At 42.1% G+C, this 26,384-nt stretch overlaps 1 protein-coding gene across 1 annotated transcript in view; it reads right to left on the minus strand.

The window, feature by feature from the left end:
* The window catches only part of LOC137624304 (2-(3-amino-3-carboxypropyl)histidine synthase subunit 1), a 372,750-nt gene extending 348,739 nt beyond the window's left edge, over positions 1–24,011 (minus strand). Inside the window, exon 1 of the mRNA XM_068354891.1 lies at positions 23,897–24,011. The gene's annotated coding sequence lies outside the window, so the exon portion shown is untranslated. The remainder of the gene's footprint in view (positions 1–23,896) is intronic.
* Positions 24,012–26,384: the final 2,373 nt, after the last annotated feature.

Below are 26,384 nucleotides of genomic sequence, written 5' to 3' on the forward strand. Positions count from 1 at the left end.
TGAATATTTTAGTAAAATTAAATAAATACTGCATCATAAGGTGAATACAGTACATAAATTATGAACGTAAATTCTAACTCGGCATAAATCTTTACATGACTCTAACCTGACAAACAAAATACTACGAACTTTAGATGACTTAACGTATCATATTTAATATCTAAATCACAAAATCATTAAATGAAAAACACTTTTTTTTTAATTTGGAAGAATTTCTTTTTATCTAGAAAAAAAAAATGGTTAACCTTATGAGCAACAGAGCAAATGCCTTTCATAAAAATTCAACTCGGTCTTGAAATGTGCGGAACAATTTCCTTCCATAAGCCAGTTAGTCTGGAAGAATGTCCTCCAGTTCACTCAGTGCACGATGTCAGTCGAAAAGGACGGTTCCTGCAGCTTCTTTTACTTTGTACCAGTCTCCTTACATGAAGGTCAATTATAAATGTCATCTACTATTAAAAAGAAAATGCTTTCCTAAGACTTCACAGTGTTGATAAAATTTTTTATTAGAATGCTATTCTAATCCCTACCATTATTCATGGCAATATTAACTGTACTGTCGCTTGCTTTACATTACAATTCTAGAAACTAACTTTTACCCATCTCCACAGGGTTCTAATGCAATCTGTGTGCCTTGCATAACATGTATTAATTTTGGCACTCATTTTTCTCATTGGTTCCCTTCTACCAACCTGTCATGCTTCCTCACAAAAACTGTCATCTCAGCCAATTATGTGTTCAAAAAATAAGATTTATTGGACAAATTAAACTACCGGCATGTGCCACTTAAACATGTGGTTCTGAAGCTTAAAATATTTACAAAATGTTATTTTGATAATAAAATAAATTTTTGAATATACTTACCCGGTGATTATATAGCTGCAACTCTGTTGCCTGACAGACAACTCTACGGTAAGAACTCGCCAGCGATCGCTACACAGGTTGCGGGTGTGCCCAACAGCGCCATCTGTCGTCCAGATACCCAGTACTCAATGTAAACAAAGACTCAATTTTCTCCTCGTCCCACTGCGTCTCTATTGGGGAGGAAGGGAGGGTCATTTAATTTATAATCACCGGGTAAGTATATTCAAAAATTTATTTTATTATCAAAATAACATTTTTCAATATTTAACTTAGCCGGTGATTATATAGCTGATTCACACCCAGGGGGGTGGGTAGAGACCAGCAATATATGTTTACACTTTTATGAGCTAAGAGTTTTTATTTCATTTTAGAAGTTATCCAAATAACAGAAACAAAATAAATAGGTACCTGGTAAGGAAGTCGACTTGAACAATTACTCTGCCTTTTAAGTACGTCTTCCTTACGGAGCCTCGCGATCCTCTTAGGATGCTGATCGACCCCTAGGATCTGAAGTATCAAGGGTTGCAACCCATACAACAGGACCTCATCAAACCCCTAATCTAGGCGCTCTCAAGAAATGACTTTGACCACCCGCCAAATCAACCAGGATGCGAAAGGCTTCTTAGCCTTCCGGACAACCCATAAAAAAACAACATTTCAAGAGACAGATTAAAAGGATAAGGAATTAGGGAATTGTAGTGGTTGAGCCCTCACCCACTACTGCACTCGCTGCTACGAATGGTCCCAGTGTGTAGCAGTTCTTGTAAAGAGACTGGACATCTTTCAAGTAAAATGACGCGAACACTGACTTGCTTCTCCAATAGGTTGCGTCCATTATACTTTGCAGAGATATATTTTGCTTAAAGGCCACGGAAGTTGTTACAGCTCTAACTTCGTGCGTCTTCACCTTAAGCAAAGTTCGGTCTTCCTCACTCAGATGTGAATGAGCTTCTCGTATTAACAATCTGATAAAGTCTGACCAAGCATTCTTTGACATAGGCAAGGATGGTTTCTTAACTGAACACCATAAAGCTTCAGATTGGCCTTGTAAAGGTTTAGTACGCTTTAAATAGAACTTAAGAGCTCTAACAGGGCATAAGACTCTTTCTAGTTCATTGCCTACGATCTCCGATAAGCTGGGGATATCGAAAGATTTAGGCCAAGGCCGAGAAGGCAGCTCATTTTTGGCTAGAAAACCAAGTTGTAGCGAACAAGTGGCTTTTTCTGACGAAAATCCGATGTTCTTGCTGAAGGCATGAATCTCACTGACTCTTTTAGCCGAGGCTAAGCATACCAGGAAAAGAGTCTTAAGAGTGAGATCTTTCAGGGAGGCTGATTGTAACGGCTCCAACCTGTCTGACATGAAGAATCTTAGTACCACGTCTAAATTCCATCCAGGGGTAGCCAAACGACGCTCCTTGGTGGTCTCAAAAGACTTAAGGAGGTCTTGCAGATCTTTATGTTTGGAAAGATCTAAGCCTCTATGCCGGAAGACCGATGCCAACATGCTTCTGTAGCCCTTGATAGTGGGAGCTGAAAGGGATCGTCCTTTTCTCAGGTATAAGAGAAAAACAGCTATTTCAGCTACAGAGGTACTGGTCGAGGATACAGAAACTGACTTGCACCAGTCTCGGAAGACTTCCCACTTCGATTGGTAGACTCTAATGGAAGACGCTCTCCTTGCTCTAGCAATCGCACTGGCTGCTTCCTTCGAAAAGCCTCTAGCTCTCGAGAGTCTTTCGATAGTCTGAAGGCAGTCAGACGAAGAGCGTGGAGGCTTTGGAGTACCTTCTTTACGTGTGGCTGACGTAGAAGGTCTACCCTTAGAGGAAGACTACTGGGAACGTCTACTAACCATCGAAGTATCTCGGTGAACCATTCTCTCGCGGGCCAGAGGGAAGCAACTAACGTCAACCTTGTCCCTTCGTGAGAGGCGAACTTCTGCAGTACCTTGTTGACAATCTTGAACGGTGGGAATGCGTAGAGATCCAGATGTGACCAATCTAGGAGGAAAGCATCTATATGTATTGCTGCTGGGTCCGGGACTGGAGAGCAATAGATTGGAAGCCTCTTGGTCAGCGAGGTTGCAAAGAGATCTATGGATGGTTTTACCCCAAGTGGCCCAAAGTCTCTTGCACACATCCTTGTGGAGGGTCCATTCGGTTGGAATTACTTGCCCTTTCCGACTGAGACAATCTGCTATGACGTTCAAGTCGCCTTGGATGAACCTCGTTACTAGGGAGATGTCTTGACCTTTTGACCAGATGAGCAGGTCCCTGCGATCTCGTACAACGTCAGTGAGTGGGTACCTCCTTGTTTGGAGATGTACGCCAAGGCCGTGGTGATGTCCGAGTTAACTTCCACCACTTTGCCTCGAAGGAGAGACTTGAAGCTTTTCAAGGCCAGATGTACTGCCAACAGCTCCTTGCAGTTGATATGCATGCTCCTCTGACTCGAGTTCCACAGTCCTGAGCATTCCCGATTGTCTAGTGTCGGGCCCCAGCCCACGTCCGATGCGTCCGAGAAGAGAACGTGGTTGGGAGTCTGAACAGCCAGGGGAAGACCCTCTCTTAGGTTGATATTGTCCTTCCACCAAGTCAGACAAGACTTTATCTTTTTGGAAACCGGGATCGAGACCGCTTCTAGCGTCTTGTCCTTTTTCCAGTGAAAAGCTAGATGGTATTGAAGAGGACGGAGGTGTAGTCTTCCTAGTGACACAAAATGTTCCACGGATGACAGCGTCCCTACCAGACTCATCCACAGCCTGACTGAGCAGCGTTCCTTCTTCAGCATCTTCTGGATGGATAGCAGGGCTTGATCTATTCTGGGGGCTGATCGTCTTGTTGTTCAACAACGTCCTCATCAGAGGGTTCCTCATCCGAAAACTGATGAGGAAACGGCAACGGAGTGGGCAACGTCTGGCTCGCTGAGTCCGGTCGCACTGGTGCATGCGTGACGGAGCCGGACACAACATCATGGAACTGCTGCACAGTCTGTGAACTGTCAACAACCATGGGTGCGCGAGGAAGCACAGCGTCAACCCGAGACTGTCTAGACCGTCTGGGTTGTGCAGTCAACACCCTACCGGGTTGCTGAGGTTGACGCACTGCGTCAAAACAAGTCACCTCTGCTGGTTGTTGAACGTCCTGAACGTCAACAACCACCTCCGAGCGTCGCTTAACGTCAACGTGCGGCTGGCAACCCACACTGGGTCGCATCGGTGGAGGAACCGCCTCAACTGGCAGACGCGAGTAGGTTACCTCAGCGTCAACAGGGCGCACAACCGACCGGTTGGAAGGTTGTTGGCCAGAAGGTTCGGTAGCAACCTTCTCCGCATTAAAGTCCTCTATCAAGGACGCAAGCTTGGACTGCATGTCTTGCAGCAAAGCCCATTTAGGGTCTACGGGAGCAGGTGCGGCAACAGACGGGGTTAGCGACTGAGGCGGTACCGCTTACCATCCCTGAAAGCCTTGTTATGCATGACATAATTGTACAGCAAAACTTCAAAGGCTCGAAAACAGCTGTGAGGTTGACCTGTAAAAAACTTGGAGCGTCTCCTGGCCAGGCGCCAGGGAGAGGCTACGAGAATTTTGAAGTCTATCTGGGCAGAGGCATGAACTCCCAAGCCGAGAACTTCTCTCGTGTCATATCAGACTCTCGCTCTATAAACCAGTTTAAAAGAAGGGAAAGCAAAGGCTGTATCCCCCAAACTCCTCCTGGTGAAAAACCAGTCGCCTAGCAAACGTAAAGCTCTCTAGGAGAGCAAGAGAGCACTAGCTTAAAAACAACGGCTTCGAAGTAGCTAGGCCTAGTGTAAGCTCTGACGTTTAGGCGAACGAGGAGCAGCAGTTACAAAAAGATCCGGACAAAGATCCTTAAAAAAATCATCATGATTTAATTAAAGTCCATAGGGGGCTAAGCAGCTTTAGGCTCCTCTCCATCTGACAGAGTCCTCAAGGGAATATCAGTAGGAGGGGGAACAGCAACTTCCTCATCTACAGGAACCTTGTCCAAAAAAAGCTGAGTCTCAAGCAAGGGAGAGACCTACCGTGGTGGCAATGCTTTACAAGCAGAGTCCACACTCACTGGTGCATTAGTAGCGGACCAGAACGCAACATCATGTAACTGCTTGACAGTCTGTGAACTGTCAACAACTGAACTGTCAACCACAACAGGTGCGTGAGGACGCACAGCGTCCACTCGAGACTGCTTTGACTGCCTAGACTGAGCAGTCAAAACAACTCTAGAATGCGGAGGTTGACGCACAACGTCAAAACAAGTCAACTCCGATTGTTAGTGAACGTCTTGAACGTCAACAGGAGCATCAGCAAGTGGCCTAACGTCCAAATGCGGCTGAAAAACCACACGAGACCGCATCGAGTGTGGTTCTCAACAACCTGACTGACGTGACTAAGCTACGCCAACGTCAACAGTAAGCACAAAGGAACGTTAGGTTGGCTGAAAGCCAGGATATCGACGAGATAAACGGCTAGACTCAACGGACTAATCGGCAGAATAGTCTTCCATAAGGGAGGCAAGCATATACTGCATGTCTTGCCATACAACCCATTAAGGATCAACGGAAATGGTTGTGGTAAGAGACGAGGGTAACGTCTGTGACCGCAACACTTTGCCAACAAAAAAAAGACTCTCGGAGTCTGTGTTACGCTTTTGTTAGGCGGCGAGCAGTTATCCGATGACTGTATAGGGTCAGAACTGTCCTAATGGTTGTAATCAGGACGCTGGACCTGTCCTGAAAGGACTGACTTTCGCTTAAGGGCTTCGAAACCTTGTGACAGGTTTCTTATGCGAAAAGCCTTCAGATGACGAGGAGAAACAACGTCTCTCGTCTTATGGTAGGGGAGATCTTGGTAAGATACACCCGATACCATAGAGGGAAAACGTCTGTTCGTTGATCAAGGCCTCTCGAACCCATAAGTCGTTTGACATTACTTCTCCCCTGGGCTTGGGAGCATGCAAGAGGTCCCGGACTAGGTGAACGACAGGCACGAACAGACGAACCCTCGGACGCAACACTGTAACACTTTGCGCATATCACTTTATCACTTCGATTTTCTGTTTTGCACTTATTTCACTGAAATCGAAACTTTACTGATTTCTACCTGAAACACGCAATTCTACCCTTCATTAAAAGGTAGTAATTGCGAAATCAGTCGTATAATGCAAGCTCATTAATACCAGCAAAAAACAGAAAACATATTTTAAGATAAAAAAAAAAAATCAGTGGCTGGGAAAGACTAAACACTAGTTCATATAACTACGTTTTCAATCTCTCACCGCACATAGCCTGGGGACGAGAATAAAAAACTAAAAACGTTTTATCCTTCCTCCCCGTACAGCGACTAGGGACGAGAGTAACTCGAGAACAACGTTACCCGCTTGAACGGAATGTTTTCTCTCCTCTCTCTCCCTCCGTCTCTATCTCTCTCTCTCTCTTTCTCTCTTGATTTCGCACCTAAGAGAAGAGCCCAATTATATTTCGTCAAAAAAAAACATGTTATTTGACTAAAGGAAAAAACTGAAAGGTTTTTCAAATAAAAAGTTCCTTTAAAATAGAATTTAAAACATTTAAGCTAAGAAAGAATGAACAAAACGTCAGAATCGATTTACTCTTACTGCAAAGTGAAACCGTGATACACTCTCTCTCTATCGTAACGATAGAGCGCATGCTGAACGTCCTGAACGTCAACAACTGCGTAGCATAAATAAACTAAACGTTAGTTCATCTTTGAAAACAGTACGAAGACTATCAAAGAAATTCTTTCATAAAATATTACATTTAAAGTTTTAAATCCTTAGCTCTTTAAAAGCTAATTACGATATAAAGGGCTCAACGTTGATTAACTTCGGTTTCCAAGTTAGGACCGCCTTCTCTCAGGAAAGGTCGCATATAAACAAAACATTAAAATTTATTTTTATATGTTTATAATAAATGGAAAGTTAATCGAAGAGGCCTAATAAAGGCGGAGAGATATAAAATATATAGATCTATAACGTGATAAGATAATTACTAAAAGCCTAAACACACTTCCGTCTAAGGGAAGGGTCGGCCATTTAAAAGTGAAAGTAAGTCCATACTCTCTTTGTCACCATAATTAAATCTATCCAAAACGAGTTCAAGATTTAAGATGAAGATAAAACACCTGCATAGCGAAAGCTCAAAACTAGAATATAGTACTTCACCAAATAGATGTGAAAAAAACTCCAGTTTAGCAACAGCGAGTAAGTACGTCTTGTCGATAGCTCGACAGAGAGAAAATTGAGTCTTTGTTTACATTGAGTACTGGGTATCTGGACGACAGATGGCGCTGTTGGGCACACCCGCAACCTGTGTAGCGATCGCTGGCGAGTTTTTACCGTAGAGTTGTCTGTCGGGCAACAGAGTTGCAGCTATATAATCACCGGCTAAGTTAAATATTGAAAAAATGTTTTATCTAAACAGTTGTATAATCGAGATGTTACATGTCTAAATTTCTATTAAATTTTGTATTATTAAAATTCTTTACCCTTATAATATGCCTGAGTGTACCCTCACGCAAGACAATTCTAACCATAGACAGTGGTGGAAGACCATGGTACAGAGGCTATCACTCTACCCAAGAATAGTGAACAATGGTTTGACTTTGGAGTGTTCTTCTCCAAGAGGAGCTGCTTACCAAAGTTAAAAATCTATATGCACATGCATTGCTTTCTATCTACAAGCCTGTATCAAATTACATAGCCATAGTGTACGGCACATTTTATTAATAAAAACAATTATAATTTGCAAATGTTACCAAAAGTTTACATCAATACATAGTATAAGACTCCTGACTGTGTGATAAATATTTAAGAAATACTATAAAGTATCAGAAATGTGCAAATCACTTATAAAAGAAATGCCACAACACTAGAGGCTTCTCTGTATAAATGTTACCTATCGTCATTTTCTACATAGTCTGACCTCAAAATTAGCTATACAGGAATTACCTAAATCAATATTCATTGATGTTTATTCATAATTAAATTGCAAATACAGAACAGACTTTGCCTTTTAAAGTGAAAAAGGTATTACAGCACTGTATTACATAAGGGGTTGAAAACACACTCAACAGTTTGCCAGAAACGTTCTGGTGCTCATCGTGTCAACACCACCCTCTTCGCTGCTCCTCTGAGAGCAGCTAACAGCAACCTTTCATTGTTCCTTACCTTCCTCTCGCCCTATAATTTTGCTTTTTCACTCACGCGAGAGGCCAACACAATCCAGTTAATGTGAGCACAATTTTGTGCCTGTTAGGAACGAACAACAAGTGTTCCATTTCTTCCGTGAACATCGGCGTAAAATCGTGCTATTCTTCCAGTGTTAAAAGTGTTTACAGCCACAGAACTCAGTGTATATGTGCACAATTTTGCGCCTATAAGGAACGAGACCATCGGCGTTAAATTGTGCTATTATTCCAGTGCTTAAAGCCACGTGACCCAGTGTATAGTCACATGACTCGGTGTATATGTGCACAATTTTGCGCCTATAAGGAACGAGAACATCGGCGTTAAATTGTGCTATTATTCCAGTGCTTAAAGCCACGTGACCCAGTGTATAGTCACATGACTCGGTGTATATGTGCACAATTTTGCGCCTATAAGGAACGAGAACATCGGCGTTAAATTGTGCTATTATTCCAGTGCTTAAAGCCACGTGACCCAGTGTATAGTCACATGACTCGGTGTATATGTGCACAATTTTGCGCCTATAAGGAACGAGAACATCGGCGTTAAATTGTGCTATTATTCCAGTGCTTAAAGCCACGTGACCCAGTGTATAGTCACATGACTCGGTGTATATGTGCACAATTTTGCGTCTATAAGGAACGAGAACATCGGCGTTAAATTGTGCTATTATTCCAGTGCTTAAAGCCACGTGACCCAGTGTATAGTCACATGACTCGGTGTATATGTGCACAATTTTGCGCCTATAAGGAACGAGAACATCGGCGTTAAATTGTGCTATTATTCCAGTGCTTAAAGCCACGTGACCCAGTGTATAGTCACATGACTCGGTGTATATGTGCACAATTTTGCGTCTATAAGGAACGAGAACATCAGTGTTAAATTCTGCTATTATTCCAGTGCTTAAAGCCACGTGACCCAGTGTATAGTCACATGACTCGGTGTATATGTGCACAATTTTGCGTCTATAAGGAACGAGAACATCAGCGTTAAATTGTGCTATTATTCCAGTGCTTAAAGCCACGTGACCCAGTGTATAGTCACATGACTCGGTGTATATGAGCACAATTTTGCGCCTATAAGGAACGAGAACATCAGCCTTAAATTGTGCTATTACTGTATTCCAGTGCTTACAGCCACATGACTCAGTGTATATGTGCACAATTTTGCGCCTATAAGGAACGAGAACATCAGCGTTAAATTGTGCTATTACTGTATTCCAGTGCTTACAGCCACATGACTCAGTGTATATGTGCACAATTTTGCGTCTATAAGGAACGAGAACATCAGCGTTAAATTGTGCTATTACTGTATTCCAGTGCTTACAGCCACATGACTCAGTGTATATGTGCACAATTTTGCGTCTATAAGGAACGAGAACATCAGCCTTAAATTGTGCTATTACTGTATTCCAGTGCTTACAGCCACATGACTCAGTGTATATGTGCACAATTTTGCGTCTATAAGGAACAAGAACATCAGCCTTAAATTGTGCTATTACTGTATTCCAGTGCTTACAGCCACATGACTCAGTGTATATGTGCACAATTTTGCGTGTCTATAAGGAACGAGAGCATCAGGAACATCAGCCTTAAATTGTGCTATTACTGTATTCCAGTGCTTACAGCCACATGACTCAGTGTATATGTGCACAATTTTGCGTCTATAAGGAACGAGAGCATCAGCCTTAAATTGTGCTATTACTGTATTCCAGTGCTTAAAGCCACGTGACCCAGTGTATAGTCACATGACTCGGTGTATATGTGCACAATTTTGCGCCTATAAGGAACGAGAACATCGGCGTTAAATTGTGCTATTATTCCAGTGCTTAAAGCCACGTGACCCAGTGTATAGTCACATGACTCGGTGTATATGTGCACAATTTTGCGTCTATAAGGAACGAGAACATCAGCGTTAAATTGTGCTATTATTCCAGTGCTTAAAGCCACGTGACCCAGTGTATAGTCACATGACTCGGTGTATATGTGCACAATTTTGCGTCTATAAGGAACGAGAACATCAGCGTTAAATTGTGCTATTATTCCAGTGCTTAAAGCCACGTGACCCAGTGTATAGTCACATGACTCGGTGTATATGTGCACAATTTTGCGCCTATAAGGAACGAGAACATCGGCGTTAAATTGTGCTATTATTCCAGTGCTTAAAGCCACGTGACCCAGTGTATAGTCACATGACTCGGTGTATATGTGCACAATTTTGCGCCTATAAGGAACGAGAACATCAGCCTTAAATTGTGCTATTACTGTATTCCAGTGCTTACAGCCACATGACTCAGTGTATATGTGCACAATTTTGCGTCTATGAGGAACGAGAGCATCAGCGTTAAATTGTGCTATTACTGTATTCCAGTGCTTAGAGCCACATGACTCAGTGTATAGTCACATGACTCAATGTATATGTGCACAATTTTGCGCCTATAAGGAACGAGAGCATCAGCCTTAAATTGTGCTATTACTGTATTCCAGTGCTTACAGCCACATGACTCAGTGCATATGTGCACAATTTTGCGTCTATAAGGAACGAGAACATCAGCGTTAAATTGTGCTATTACTGTATTCCAGTGCTTACAGCCACATGACTCAGTGTATATGTGCACAATTTTGCGTCTATAAGGAACGAGAGCATCAGCCTTAAATTGTGCTATTACTGTATTCCAGTGCTTACAGCCACATGACTCAGTGTATATGTGCACAATTTTGCGTCTATAAGGAACGAGAACATCAGCCTTAAATTGTGCTATTACTGTATTCCAGTGCTTACAGCCACATGACTCAGTGTATATGTGCACAATTTTGCGTCTATAAGGAACGAGAGCATCAGCCTTAAATTGTGCTATTACTGTATTCCAGTGCTTACAGCCACATGACTCAGTGTATATGTGCACAATTTTGCGTCTATAAGGAACGAGAACATCAGCGTTAAATTGTGCTATTACTGTATTCCAGTGCTTACAGCCACGTGACTCAGTGCATATGTGCACAATTTTGCATCTATAAGGAACGAGAACATCAGCGTTAAATTGTGCTATTACTGTATTCCAGTGCTTACAGCCACGTGACTCAGTGCATATGTGCACAATTTTGCGCCTATAAGGAACGAGAACATGGCCGTATAATCGTGCTATTATTGCGCCGTTAGGAACGAACAATAAGTGTTTCCTTTCCCCCATAAATATGGTGTAAAGCTGTGCTTATATTCCCAGTGCCTACAGCCACGTGTCTCGGTGAATATGTGCACGATTTTCCGCCTATGAAGAACGAACAATAGGTGTTTTCATAAGCTCCTTCTCCTGTGAATATCGGCGAAAAATCGTGCTTTTTCACCAACCTCAGTTAGTTTATTAAAGAATTTACTCACAAAGACTAAAGTTAAGAGATTCATTTTTACCAAGATCAATTACTTCAATGCTGTGTGAACACAACAGTGATCTAACCCAGTGGCAACATACCTAATACAATGAATCTATCACCGAACTAAGACTCCTCTCTATTTAACGGCCAGAAAGCACAAAACTCTAAGGGTTTAAAACCGAACTTTTCACGACTCAAAATAAACAGTAATACAGACAGTCCCCAACTAACGAACACAATAGGGACCGAGTGTCTGTTCGTAGAAGTCAACAAATAGCCCCATTTCATATAAAATAGGTTATTACAAATATTTTACTTTATCATATTACAGTACTGTAGTCTGTATAATACTGTCAAGTTCAGTACAGTATGTTGTTTTATTATCCTGTACTGCACACTACATAATAGAAACTTGCACAAACAATCGGCCATACATATGCACTGCATTTCTGAATCAGCTGACTTGAAGTAAAATCGTAGTAAATTTAGTGTACTGTACATTTAGTACAGTACAGTACTATACATTAATTCCTTTTTAAATAAATGTACTGAAAGCTATTTTATTGTTCCATTCCCCCTTTTTTTTTTTTGCTAGAAACTTACATAAACAAGCGGCCATTTGCATTATGTACTGTACTGTAATGTTTACCTTTTCACGCTCATCAAATCAGCTGACTTGTACCGTACTGTATTTACTGTATGTAACAGTACTGTGCATTTAACTGCTTCATGGTTGTTTTGGTATTGTTAAATAAAACGCAGAAGGTTAGTTTACTGAATTGTTTTATTCTAATTTTGACCGACGGTATCATTCTTTGAAGAGTATACGTCACGTATCTTGTGACGTCATGTATTTGGCGGAAGCGAGCTGACAAACCGAATGATTTCCTTTCATTATGTTGCCGAGTAATCTTATTACAGCATTCCCATCATCGAAACACAGAGTAACGATATCAAGTGTTTTAGTGGTCTGTATCATTAGTTATGAGATTAGTACAACTTACCGTAAAGTTAAGAAAAAAAAAAAAGTCTGATGACGTTATATTTCTTCTGGCGGAAGGCGAGAGGCAAATCAAGTAATTTTCTTCCGATCCGTTATTATTCCCATAATCGAAACATCGAATAAGGATACAGTATAAAGAATTTTTTAATAATTTTCAAAGGAATATGAAGATTTAACTGCATTAAAAATCAAATTACGGAGAGAGAGAGAGAGAGAGAGAGAGAGAGAGAGAGAGAGAGAGAGAGAGAGAGAGAGAGAGAGAGAGAGAGAGAGAGAGAGGGGGGGGGGGGTGCGTATTCCGTGTATAACTAATAACAAGGTCTATCAACGAACTGTATGGAAAATGTGATACCCTATATATTGGCGCTGTTGTAATATTCACTATGAAGAGATTTCGAATATCAAGAAAATTATATAAATCAGTGTTATTCGTACTATATGTGGGCATAATCGTAATACTGCAGCGTCACCTTGAGATCAGCTGATCTCCCAACCAGAAGTACTGTAAATCAAAAGTAATTGTTGATTATTGAAATGCTCAAGAAATTAAAAAAAATATGAACGTGCTTTAATAAACCACAATTAAACACAATAATGTCTAATGAAATATGAAGGCTTAATATTGAGCAAAAAATTGAATACTGTATGAAGCTTTAGAATTAACTACCCGTATGCGATTGACTGATCGAGCCCACACACAGAAAGAGCTACGACGATTTCGCATGATACCTAATAATAACTGTAGGGAAATTTATTTTCTGTAACATATTGGCGCTGATGTAATATTCATCTTGAAGATATTTCTAATATGTCAAGAAATAAAAAAAAAATGCCAAAAGTCTGATGACGTTATATTTCTTCTGGCGGAAGGCGAGAGGCAAATCAAGTGGTTTTCTTCCGATCCGTTACTATTCCCATAATTGAAACATCGAATAAGGATAAAATTTTTTTTTAATAACTTTCAAAGAAATATGAAGATTTAACTGCATTAAAAATCAAAATACGGGGGGGAGAGAGAGAGAGAGAGAGAGAGAGAGAGAGAGAGAGAGAGAGAGAGAGATTTAAACTTGCGATGAAATCTACGGATGTTTACGAACATGTTTGGACTTCTGTCAATTTGTGTTCGTATATCCGGATGTTCGTAACACGTATGTTCGTATCTTGGGGAGCGTCTGAATCTTAATTGTATAAAATATTGCCTGAGCTTCAATAAAACTTTACCAGGAAGGTTATATCATGCATGAGGTGTGAAAGTGCCTAGGCTAGAAGCCTAGCACTCGTGATGCTCGAAATAATAGCCAAATTCACGACAACAATGACATAATATAAAAATCCCTAGCTAAAATACTAAATAGCTAAAGTTATTAAAGCAAAGATGCCGGGAATATCGTTCTTGCTAACTAAATGAACAAAAGAACGATCGCGTCATGACGCCATCCGGCTGGCAGCAGCTCTTGTTACGTTAATTACGATATCAATCGAAAAGCAAAACTGGCAAGAGCTTACATTTACACAATTAAAAGATATTACTTAACTTTCCAGAAGCTGATGAAGCTGGGGAATCCATAACAGCGATGAAAAGCTTTGAAAATAGCGAGATAACACTGGGAAAATACTGGTCACCAAAGCTACAGACAAAAGAATGGTTTGGTGGCGCCATACAGTGGCGATTGGCCGAACTATTTACAGTACGTTAGGAGAATCAAGTTGTTTTACCTCTTTAACAACTCTCCTATTTTTCTTGCCACTTTCTCTCTCGAAGTGAAAGGCTATTCGGGGTGTAAATAGCTATGAGATGTGTCAAGATACGTCCTTACGCGATATCGCTTGGAGAAATTTAAGGGATACTCGCTCCAGGAGTTAGAATTCTGGGTACCTTCGGTAAATTCTCTGGGATATATCACTGTTATCACATATAACTTAGAAAGCTACTAATGAAGGAACTTCCATCAGGACAACATGGCTCTTTCACCCAAAAATAGATTTTTTGCTTCGCTCAAAATCCGGGTTTTAAGTGCTCTCAACCTCAAAGACAACACAGAACAGCTATTTACTCCAGTGCTTTTCCTGAAATAACCCATACACCAGTGTATCAAGAAGGGCTTTTGTAACCCAAAGCTCTATTTATTTTATCTCATTTTCTAGAATTAGACAATGCACATCCAACCAGCCCAACCTAGTGCTCTGTTGCCCTGTGCCATTTGACTAAGTGAAACCAAACACCTCCCCATTGCATTGCGTGCAACGGACCGTTATCAGCCATCTTTTGCTTCTGCTCTACAAGTCATTTGTATTAAGTCTCATTGCCCTTGCTGCCCTAACAATGGCTGATGATGGCACTCAGACCCCTTCTGTAGGGGGCATTAAAAGGAAAAGTGTCGAAGCTACCTCCCCAAATGGTGGGGACTCTTCTAGAATGAGAAGAGACTCCCACACCAGCCAGGGAGAATCTGAAGCCGGAACTTCGGACATTGAACGCCTCCACCTTGACCTTTCGCAATCCGAAACAGGCTCCCCTGACCCGGTACCCAAAATGGACGAAACAGAGAACAAACCAGAGACAGGAATAAAGGATACTTCAGCAGCCCCTCTACGGAAACGGCTATTCCCTCCTCTGTCAGGCCCAAGACAGCAACACGGCCTACTGCCAAGCCCGACATAGGCAGTCAAGAGTGCACGGCACGCAAAAACAAGGACCCAAGGTAATAGGAGGCCCACGGAGAACACGACGTTGAATGTCGCAGGTAAACTACAACCAACAGTTCCTTCCCTAGCAGATCTTCCAAGATTCAAAGCCTCTAGGGATACTAACTCAAACCACTCCCCTAGTAAATTGATAGACTTGGCAGTAAAATCAGGTAAAGAAGCAGGTCGTGCCATAGCTTACACTTACAAAATAACTAACGATGGGAATTTTATCCTCTTTCCCAAGAGTGTCGAAACAGTCGAAACCTTTAGGAACTATCACCACTTTACAGAACTCGACCCCTCCCAAAGAAGGCGAAAAATTCATGTGTATGGATACTCCCTCTATCTTGACTTAGATTTCTTCAACGAACACCTGGCCATTTCAGAAGCTGTTCGCAAACAGTACAAGAAGAACAAGCAGAAGTTTGATACCACCACAGTAGTATGCACCTTCACAGGCCCCTCCACTCCCCAATTTCTCGATCTAAATCATTGGGGCAAATACAGAGTTGCAGACTATATCCCGCCGCCCACAAGATGTTTTCATTGCCAGTGTTTTGGGCACCGCAAGAGTTAGTGCTAACACGAGACTAGATGTGGGGTATGCTCGGAGAAACACGAAACTGAAGTCTGTATCACTAAACATGAAAACAATCAGCCAACCATAGCCAAGTGCCCCAACTGCTCCGCCGACCATCACGCCTGGAACAAATGCTGCCCAGCTTTCATCAATGAGCTAAATCGAAGGGGCACCCCAGCACCTTCACGAACTCGAATCAATCCTTCCCGCCCCTCCTTCCGCCTTCACCCATCCCAATCCTACCATCCTCCACAGTTACGTCACCAATCCTACGCTGAAGCTGCAAAACCAGGTATCTGCCCCTATGGCACCGAACCTCCTTTCACGCCTCCCCATCATAGCCCTGCTCCCCTCTCTCCAGCAAGCTCGGACCCCACCCCCTCCTCATCCTCATAGCAGGTCCCTCCACCTGAACCAGATATCGACCCCTCCACCTCTTCCTGTCCAAGCATCTCCGCCGGCTCTTCAGGCTCGACCAAGCCTGTCCCTGCGGTACAGCACTCTGCTGGCTCTTCAGGCTCGACCGAGCCTGTCCCTGCGGTACAGCACTGCTACCACCTCACCCACACCCAACCACTCAGCACACAAATTACCGAATAGTAAGCTATTACTGGAACCCAGCCCAACCTCTCCTTCCCAGGCCGATCTCTTACCCTGCTGCTCTTGCATTAAAAAATTGCAAGAAATCACTATAAACCTCCATTCAGCCCTTCATGGGGCCCCCGGGCTCTCCCCAGACTACACGCGCATCATAGCAAACCTGATTAAGGACCTGACCCAATACCATGGATCCTTACAGCAATGATAGCTTGAACTCTGAAGTTGACCTACACACATATGAAACTAGCAAGGGACTTGAAATTATGCAGTGGAACATCGCAGGAGTTAGCAGCAAGTATGCACCCCTGCAATCTCAGACTGCCACTCTCAAGCCAGACGTGGTCCTCTTACAGGAGACCTTGCTCAGGGAGAACTCACTCTTCTCCTACAAAGGATACACTATACACAAAACTCCTCGCACGGACACAACACGGGGACTACTCACACTAGTAAAAGACACAATACAGTCCATAAAGCTACCGACAATACAGTACGGAGAAGCTGAACTGCTCAGTGTAGAAATCAGACTGGCAAACACAACACTCACCCTACACAACATATATAAAAGCCCGAAAAAGTCTCAGGAAGCTGAAAACCTTTTTGCTTCCATCTCCGCTTCCAACGCCATCCTAGCAGGTGATCTAAATTCTCACCACCCCTTTTTACACTCTCTAAGTACAAACCCCACTGGGAGGCACCTATACTCCCTCCTCCTGGATTTCCCTGACGTTGCTCTTCTGAACAGGCTACCTGCCAGCACCCACATTGCTGGTGGCACCCTAGATTTATTGTTCATCCCAAGAGCCCTCCACAACACCCCCTCCTGGATGTTACACCCATCCCTCGCCACGGTACCAACCCCCAAACTCCCACCAATCCCATCACCCCCGGCAAGATGGAATCCTGATTTTGCCTAATGGGACATCTTCGAGAGGCACATGACAACAAGGGCTCTCCAGCTCGCAGGAAACCCATCTGAGGACCCCACCTTCCTCCTTACGGAGTTTACAAAAACAAATCACCCTGGCTGCGGATGCCTCCATGCCCAGGAAAAGCAGGAACCCGCAACACAATCATAAGGACGCGTGGTACTACTGCCCGCGCATAAAAGAAATGAACAGACAAATAAACAGGACAAGGAGGCTCTTCAGACGGCACAGGACTGATGGGCTACTCCTTCTACTGAGGGAGCTCATAGCCGAAGCAGTTCAAGTTGCCAATAAAGTAAAAAGGGAAAAATGGCTCCAATGGTGCAGCCAAATTTCACAACAAACATCTCTCAAAGCCATCTAGGCCTGGTTTAACAAGGTCTCAGGATCCAAAAGACACCAGACCAAGCCCACTCATCCTCAACCCCATCAAGAGGCTCAAACCTTTGCAAATCGGACGAAATCAACTAAACCATGCCCAGCTACCCAGGCCAGGCAGGAACAACTTTGGCCCAGAAGAAATGACCTAGTCAGAGCAGCCTGCAATGAACCGTCATACACTGATGCGCTCTACACTTCGGCCGAACTTGATGCTGCCCTAGCTAAATGTAGAGACACGGCCCCTGGTGCCGATGGCATCACTTATTCTATGCTAAAGCATCTTGGCGAACCTGCCAAAAATAGCTACTTACACATAATTAACCTAACGCATGCTCAGCACATCAGGCCCGAACCATGGAACAAACAGGACACCAACCCAATAACAAAGCCTAAGGAAATAAATGCCTATCGTCCCATTGCCCTACTCAGCTGTACTGGTAAGGTAGCTGAACGGATGGTCCTCCGGCGGCTTCAGTGGGTGGTGGGCCCTTTGCACGACAGGTTCTATGCCTATACGAGAGGCATTGGAACACAAGAATGTCTAGCTGATGTCAAGGCCACAGTCAACGGAAAAAGTGCACTAGTTGTTTTCCTTGATCTTGAGAAGGCCTATGAGCTAGCCAGCTCTGACACCATTCTGACATTGCTAGTCATCGAAGGCATCAGAGGCCACCTCCTTGCGTGGACGCAAAAATATACCCAAAACAGGGAAGCTAGAGTTACTTTCCAGGGAGCCACGTCACCATACATACCACTCGAAAATGGCACTCCACAAGGAGAGATATTAAGCCCCTTCTTATTCAATGTACTCATTGAAAATATATTGAAAGAAGACTACCCGGAGGGCATTCAAATCTTCATCTACGCAGACGATATCTGCGTTGTCTGCCCACACAACAAACACCATAAAATGCAAATCGCCCTAGACACCATTGCAGCAAGCTGCCACGTCTTAGGACTGAAAATAAACCCGAACAAGACCAAAGCCATGGCTGTCAAGCACTCTCAACCCCCCGCTCCACTAAACCTACTAGGAACACCTATTGAATGGGTCAACAACTTTACCTATTTGGGTGTTAACCTCAACTTCAGGCTATCACCCACCCCTGAAATAACGCTCCTCAAGCACAAGGCCAACAGCTGACTGAACGCACTCCGAAGCATCACGTCCCTAAACCAGGATGCCACACATCACATTCTAAGACTCTTCTACATTCAGGCTGTACGCTCTTTGGTAGAATATGCAGCCCCTGTTCTCACTACCCTCAGCCCTACACATGGAAAGACCATGGAAGTAATTCAAAATAATGCCATGAGGACCATCCTCGGTGCCCCGATTTGGACCAGGCTCTCACTGCTTCGAGCCGAAACACATCTCCTGCCACTCACAGATAGGATAAACTCACGGAACAGCTCTATAATCTTCAAAACTTTCAAGACCAACCGGAACTGCCCACTTCGTAACAAACTTCAAGGCCTAATCTCTCTTTCGGAAGATTTGGCCCCTCCTCACACCTATGCTGGCCATCTTATCACAGCCCTAAGATCCACCGGCTCTCAGACAATGCTATCTACACTCAAAAGACACCTTACACACGGACTTTTCGTAAACACCCCCCCCCCGGATTCCCAGCCCAATCAAGTACCATTACACCACCCTCCCGTTCTCCAAGGCGCTATGCCCACCAGCACAGGCCTTTAGAGCAGCCCTTGATTCGATCACCATCACGCTCGCTGACAATGTGTATTATACTGACGGCTCTGTAGACAGGGAGGTTCTTGCGGCAGCTTGCAGCAGTCTACTCCCCACATTTCTCGGCCTGCTGGAGGATCTCCAACAATGCCTCCACACTCCAAACTGAACTAGTTGCTATACTCAAAGCCCTCACACACTCACTCACCAGTCAAGATAACACCACGATACATACTGACTCCAGAGGAGCCATGGCAGCAATCAGGAGCCAAGATATCCGAGAAAACACACTCATCATCTCCTCCATCAGACAGATAGCCCACACACATGCTCTCCAGAACCGACAGATCACACTAAATTGGATCCCCAGTCATATAGGTATACTCGGTAATGAAGCCAATCGATTAGCAAAGCAGGCCCTCCAAGTCACCACTATCAGCATAACCCTCAACCCATCGCATGAACAGTTCAAATCAGCAATGAATGCTTACTGTCAAACACAACTACTTAGCTCCATCAGACAAGCCCTATTTGCCTCATCAAAATCAGCAAAATGGTATATCAACACTACCAACCTGGCACCACATGATCTACCAAAGAACACGCCCCGCAAACTAGCAGTAATCTACCAGAGACTCAGGTTAGGGTACCCTTGCTCATGGGAAATCATCAACCCTGAGAGTAGGCAATGCAAGTACTGTACTGCGAAGCTGTTCCGGCACTCCCACTAGAGCATTACCTCTGCCACTGCCAAGAAACCACAAATCTAAGATAAAACCTCGGCAAAGGAATGCCGCATACTGCAGAACAGTTGACTGCCCACATTCTCAAAAACATAAGAGACGCTTGCAGGTTTTCTGCGATCTTACCCCCCACCTAGGTAAGAAGACAGTCTCTCCCAGCCTAAGTAGAGATCAACTCTCAACCACCTTTAGCCCTCTTCTCCTTGGTTAAGGCTTCCCCCTGCCCGCCCCTTTTTGCCCTCTAACGCAAATCACTCCGCTCCTCTCCCAGCCCCTCTAATTCACTGGGACCAAGTTCTATAACCTTTCACCCTTAAAACTTCATCTCAACTCTTTGGCCCTCAACAGGACCCAAACACTGGGTCTCTTGACCCTGCCTGCTTAAAGCAGGCATTCATATAAGAAAATTCTTTTCGACGCTATCCCTGGCATGCCAGAGGCATACCCAGTGACACCAGGCAAGCAGTAATAAGTACTGCTTCTTTCCCCTCCCACTGAGAACCCTTACCTCCTCTCCCAGTCTCTCTAACTTACTGGGACAAAACTCTTTAACCTTTCACCCTTGAGCTTAATCTCATTACTTTGGCCCTAAACAGGCCTAAACACTTAGTCTCTTGACCCTGCCTGCCTAAAGCAGGCATTTCTATAAGTAAAGTCCTTTGACGCCGCCCCTGGCCTGCCAGGGGCTTATCAGTGTTGGCCCTTGGGCTGAGCAAACTCGCATCATGTTGCGAAATCTAAATTGACCTTTGCAAGCAGCAATAAGTACTTACACTTGAAACTGCTTCTTTCTTCTCCCACTGGAAATCCTCTTTTCCTCTCCAGACTCTCCTACTCACTGGGACTCTGCTATACAGCCTTTCCCCTACTAATAAAAACCTCTCTTCTTGCCCCTAACTAGGAAAAAAAAAATATATATATATACTGTATGTATATATTTATATATATATATATATATATATATATATATATATATATATATATATATATATATATATATATATATATATATACAGTATACTGTATATATATATATATATATATATATATATATATATATATATATATATATATATATATATATATATATTGTATATGTATATATATATATATATATATATAATATATATATATATATATATATATATATATATATATATATTTTTTTTTCCCTAACTAGGGAAAAAAAATATATATACTGTATATATATATACATATATATATATGTATATATATATATATATATATATATATATATATATATATATATATATATATATATATATATACTTCCAGGCTCCGCTGATCTGCAACCACCGCACCTACCTGCCAGGGAAACCTCCTAGGGGCTAGACGCACCGTCAAAAAGCCCCTGTCCGGAGAGAAGCTCCAGGCAATCTAAAGAAGAAGGAGAACAGTTTGCCTCTACTTAGTGTTAGCCGCCATATAACAGATGTGTTGTAATTAATCTTTAAAACTCGATGCTTCTCTCTTCATCATTAAGGATAAAGACCTTTCCTGTTTAGTACCATTCCCAAACATATAAGTGTAAATGCCCCAAGTTATGAGGTATGAAAGTCCCAAGTTATAAAAGACTAAATACAGCTCTGCAAAATCAGTCTCATAACAGGTGAGAGCACGAGGAGAGTGATACCATTCCATATGCGATTTTTCGAGCCCTTATAATAGCTTTTTCTTTTACCCATTTGAATAACTTTTTGAAGTGCTTTTCCGTACATTATTTAGCATTTTAAATTATGAATACTGTACTAATACCTAATTTCTCTCTCTTAAGGATGAGATTTTACTTTTTCAAGTTATATCATAGTTGCATAAGGCAAGAAGGGGCTCAAAGGTAAGATGGCACTTATCATTTGCAGTTTCACAACATCTCCAAGTGCTGGAAGATCCCACACTCAAAAACTACTATACCACAGACATTACCTTAAAAACTGTCAATCATTTACCATCTGAAGATCCAGTGACAATGTAGTTATATAGCAAATTTATTCAGCTTCACATTACCTTTATTCTTTTCTTAGTTAAGCAAACATAAGTCACGAGCCTCACAGCGATTTTATCATTGACTGGAATGCCAGAGTGTTATCTAAGCTGATAATTTACCAGCTACAGGAATTACATACGTTGGAACATTTACTTAGGGGATTATATATTGGTTTATAAATGTTTACATGAAAAAAATTGATGATAAAAGTACATGATATACAATTATTATTCAGAGAACATGGATTTCCTCCCTTCAGGTGAGGTACTTCTTTCACCAGACAGGGCGTTCCTAGCTAAGAACGAGGACCCCCAAAATAGGTGGTCCCCTTGGAAGATTATTCCTCTTCTCCAAGATACTTCTCTATGTCCGGTCACCACTCTCAGTGCCTTTTTAGCCAGGACTGCTACCCGATCGTCTGGCCCCTTGTTTATCAGAGAACAAGGAGGTACCATTTCCATACGTGGCATTAGGCAACAGATCCTATACTTCATTAAACAAGCCAATCCGGGATAATTTCCCCATGCTCATGATATCCGATCGATAGCTACCTCCATCAACTATTTCCAGAATATGGACTTTGATAACCTTAAGAAGTACACGGGTTGGAAATCTCCTATGGTCTTCAAACGCCACTATCTAAAGAACTTACAGGCTCTTAAATACCCAACGGTTGCAGCTGGGAGCCTTATCTCTCCCCATTGATCTTTTGTTCTTCCTTTCATCCATCTCTTCTCTTCTCCCTCCTACCCGCCACTCGCACCACGACGCCGCTTCCTTGGTGGTTCGTTAGCCCTAAGTTTATTACATATTAGGTTAATATGATTGTAACTATTATTGTTTTCCGTTGTTATAAGGTTGGGATATTCTTAGCCATGTCAGTTTTGTTGCATGTTTTCCTCTGATACTCAGAGGTTTCCTTGTTATCATGTTTGTTTATCCTTACTCTCACTATGCCCTGTGGCTAGTTTATATTTTATGCCTAATTACCTTAATTATATATGATTTTCTTTACATGGTGTTGTTTCTCTCCCCTTATTAAATTAGTAGTTATTGTTGGGCTTGGAAGGCATTCTCTGGTACATTTTCACCGGGCGCCACAGGTTCGACCCAGAAAAGGGATTTTGACGAAGGAAAAATCTATTTCTGGGGAGAGACCTGTGGCGCCCGGTGAAACCCTTCCCCTTATTTTACACGATCCCACCCTTTCCTTTCCAAGCCATCATGGCCAATACAGAAGGATGTTGTTCAGATGGCGCTCGCGTCGTGGCGTGGGTGGTGCGGCGATGGGGGTGTGTCTAGGGCCTCTGTATCGGCCCATCCCTTTGACGAAAGAATTAACTAAATGGAAGACAACCTGTGAATAGTGGATTTCACGCACCTGCTTTATACACGACACCCAAAAGGTGCTCGCGCGAGGGTTGTAACCTCAGCATTCCATGCTTTTATCTTTCTCTGGTATAATTGGAAGGTTTTATCAGAAAAGATATACAAGAAGGACTTTTCACCGGGCGCCACAGGTCTCTCCCCAGAAATAGATTTTTCCTTCGTCAAAATCCCTTTATTATTCACATAATACAGTAAGTTTAAAATGGATAATTTTTTGGAGGTGTATACCTAGCATATTAAGATGTGTAAAACATGTCTAAACTCTATAGACATCTTGGAAAAGTGTTATCAAAAACTATGCTATGCATGTTTATAATTATTGATATATGGATGACAACCCTTTGACAAGTTTTTGACAATTTTCTATACAGCACCTCAACTATCTAGGGAGTATTGAAAATAAATAATAATTTCTTCACTTACCTTAACTGAACTGCATACAACTCTAATTTCAGCATGACAGAGAACAACAATGAATCTTGTTGACTAAACACAGCCGTCTTCCATTCACACACTGCTTCCCCTGAAGGAATCTGAAAACAAAAGTACTGCAGTAACTGACAGTAAAACAGTATCTTATCAATGCCCAAGACAATTATTAGCATATAACAGTATGTTATTATGCTCAAACAAACTCTGATAAGACAAATTCAAGTGAATAATGTTAAGACACAAGACAAATTCATGTGAATAATGTTGAGACACTAAAAAGAAAAAATTTATTGAAAATTTACACATTGGAACTTCATTTTGAATATACTGAGCAGTATAAGATCTTGTAGTAAACAAAAACTACTACTACTACTAATAATAATAAAAAAAAGAGTACAGTACTAAAAACAATGTCAAGTCCATTTTCATCTTTAATCAGTACAATCTCACTTGACACCTTGCTGCATACCATCTGATCGGATGCAATGTAAACAAAAGAGAAATCTTCATATAAAAAATATATAAAATGAAGTTGAGAATATTTGTTGTTTATTGGACAAAAATGGCTTAAATAGGATAAAACTCCTTTCCTCACTAGGCTACTTTTCCCTGTAGGAGCCCTTGGGCTTATACCATCCAACTAAGGTTGTGGCATAACAATAATGTACTACTATAAACATGAAAAAAAGTCCTTTTAAGCCTTGGAACTTTTCTAGCTAGAGAAAAATTAATCACTCCTTTTTCTTTGTAATATGCAACGTTATCTTGTGGAAGGATGAAAGATACTTCGGACAATAGCATTCAAGTAGCACCTGGGATCTACTTTACAGAGCGACACTAACAGGAATTTTGACTAAGAAATGAGTGTGTTTACGTGTTAAGACTATTCCATCCATAGAAGAACACACTTGTTCCCTCTACCTGTACACAAAAACTCTCAAGGGCAGGAGCTGTCCTAGAAGCTCCATCTGAAATAGTTTTATTTCAAAAGTTATGCAATACAAAATAAGATCAAGATCCAGATGAAATGTACATAATTTCTCTTCTGTAAGAGCCACTACAAATGTAAGAAGATCAGTTCACCTATTTACCACTAAGAAAAAACCATTTAGTTAAATCTTAAATCATATACATCAACAATTGGTTTAAGAAACTTTGCTATTCAATGAAAAGGTTAGGCAATTAACTGTTTATAGATCACAGATTACTCTTGACGGAGAAGAGGGTTTAACACCTAACGGGAAATAAATAATTTTTCTTTGTACTCGAGCTAATAGTTTACTAGTCTAAAAATCTGGTAAAATTGTGGAGTATAGGTTGACTGACTGGGCCATAAAGAGGCAACGTATTAGAATAAGCAGTATCAGAATTTGATCTCATGCAACTTATTTGGATACATTCCAGAAACAAGTTTCATCAGTTGAGCTCTTCCCTTGTAAACCCTCTAAATAGGTAAGTAGAAGCTTTCCTTTTGGTTTATTTCCGACGGTAACCTTTATGACTACGCTTGGAGAGGGAATCCTTCTAGGAGCAGAGGTACTAGCACTTATGTTAACGATGATAAGTAAAACTTGAGATGTCTTGGTGGAAAAGACCTACGTAAGACATACCTCACTGCCATCTGAAATGGGAATCATCCATTCAGCTCCAACTAGATCTTTCCTGGATACCACTGGTCTTCACAGAAAAGAGGATCGATTAGCCTTCTCGCTCTTCTCCACTGCTGCAGTAACTTCTGCAGGAAGGAAAAATCATGGGATGATCAATCACATTGGAGTTGAAGTAAAGCATGTCTCTGGGAGACAGTAGTTTTGAGCACTTGGCCAAGACATCACGTTTCAGAATGCCGTTCAGATGCAAAAGAAATTCCAGAACTAGACATCCTTGTGAGCTAAGGATGGGGGATTTGGGGGAGCCTATACCTGCCGAGTCATCAGCAGACACTGCCTGGCCCTCCATTGTTCTAACTTAGGTGAAGAGGGGGCTTGAGCATTATACTGTTAGCTAGGACAATGTCACTGTCCCTTGCCTCAGCCATTCATGAGTAGCCTATAAACCTTTAAACATCTGGGTTGATAGGGAGTGCCGGAGTGTGCCTCAGAATCGACAAAATTTTCTGTCTATTTTTGGGCAATTTACTATGACCATAAAGAGTTCTCAACAGTTGAAACACGCTTGTTGTATAAATCGAGTGTGTCATGAGCTTGATGAGACAAGGTCATATCAAACCTATATTCAGTGTTAAGTGAGTCTGGAAAAATTCTAACAATTATACAGCGACCACTGGTTATTTGGGTGTGCAGAGGGTCTCCAAGACCATCAAGCCATCTTATGTAAATCAAGATCTTTAAGAAGAGAGGTGTCTCTGATCCAGAAGCCGGAACAGGGGTTACACTAGCAGTGCTGGTAGAAGACTTAGGGAGTAGTATCTTAGAGAACTGTCAATGACAATCAGAGTCGACGTAGTGGGTGTAGGTTC

This window comes from Palaemon carinicauda, chromosome 31, assembly GCF_036898095.1.
Source record: "Palaemon carinicauda isolate YSFRI2023 chromosome 31, ASM3689809v2, whole genome shotgun sequence".
Classification (NCBI taxonomy): Eukaryota; Metazoa; Arthropoda; class Malacostraca; order Decapoda; family Palaemonidae; genus Palaemon; species Palaemon carinicauda.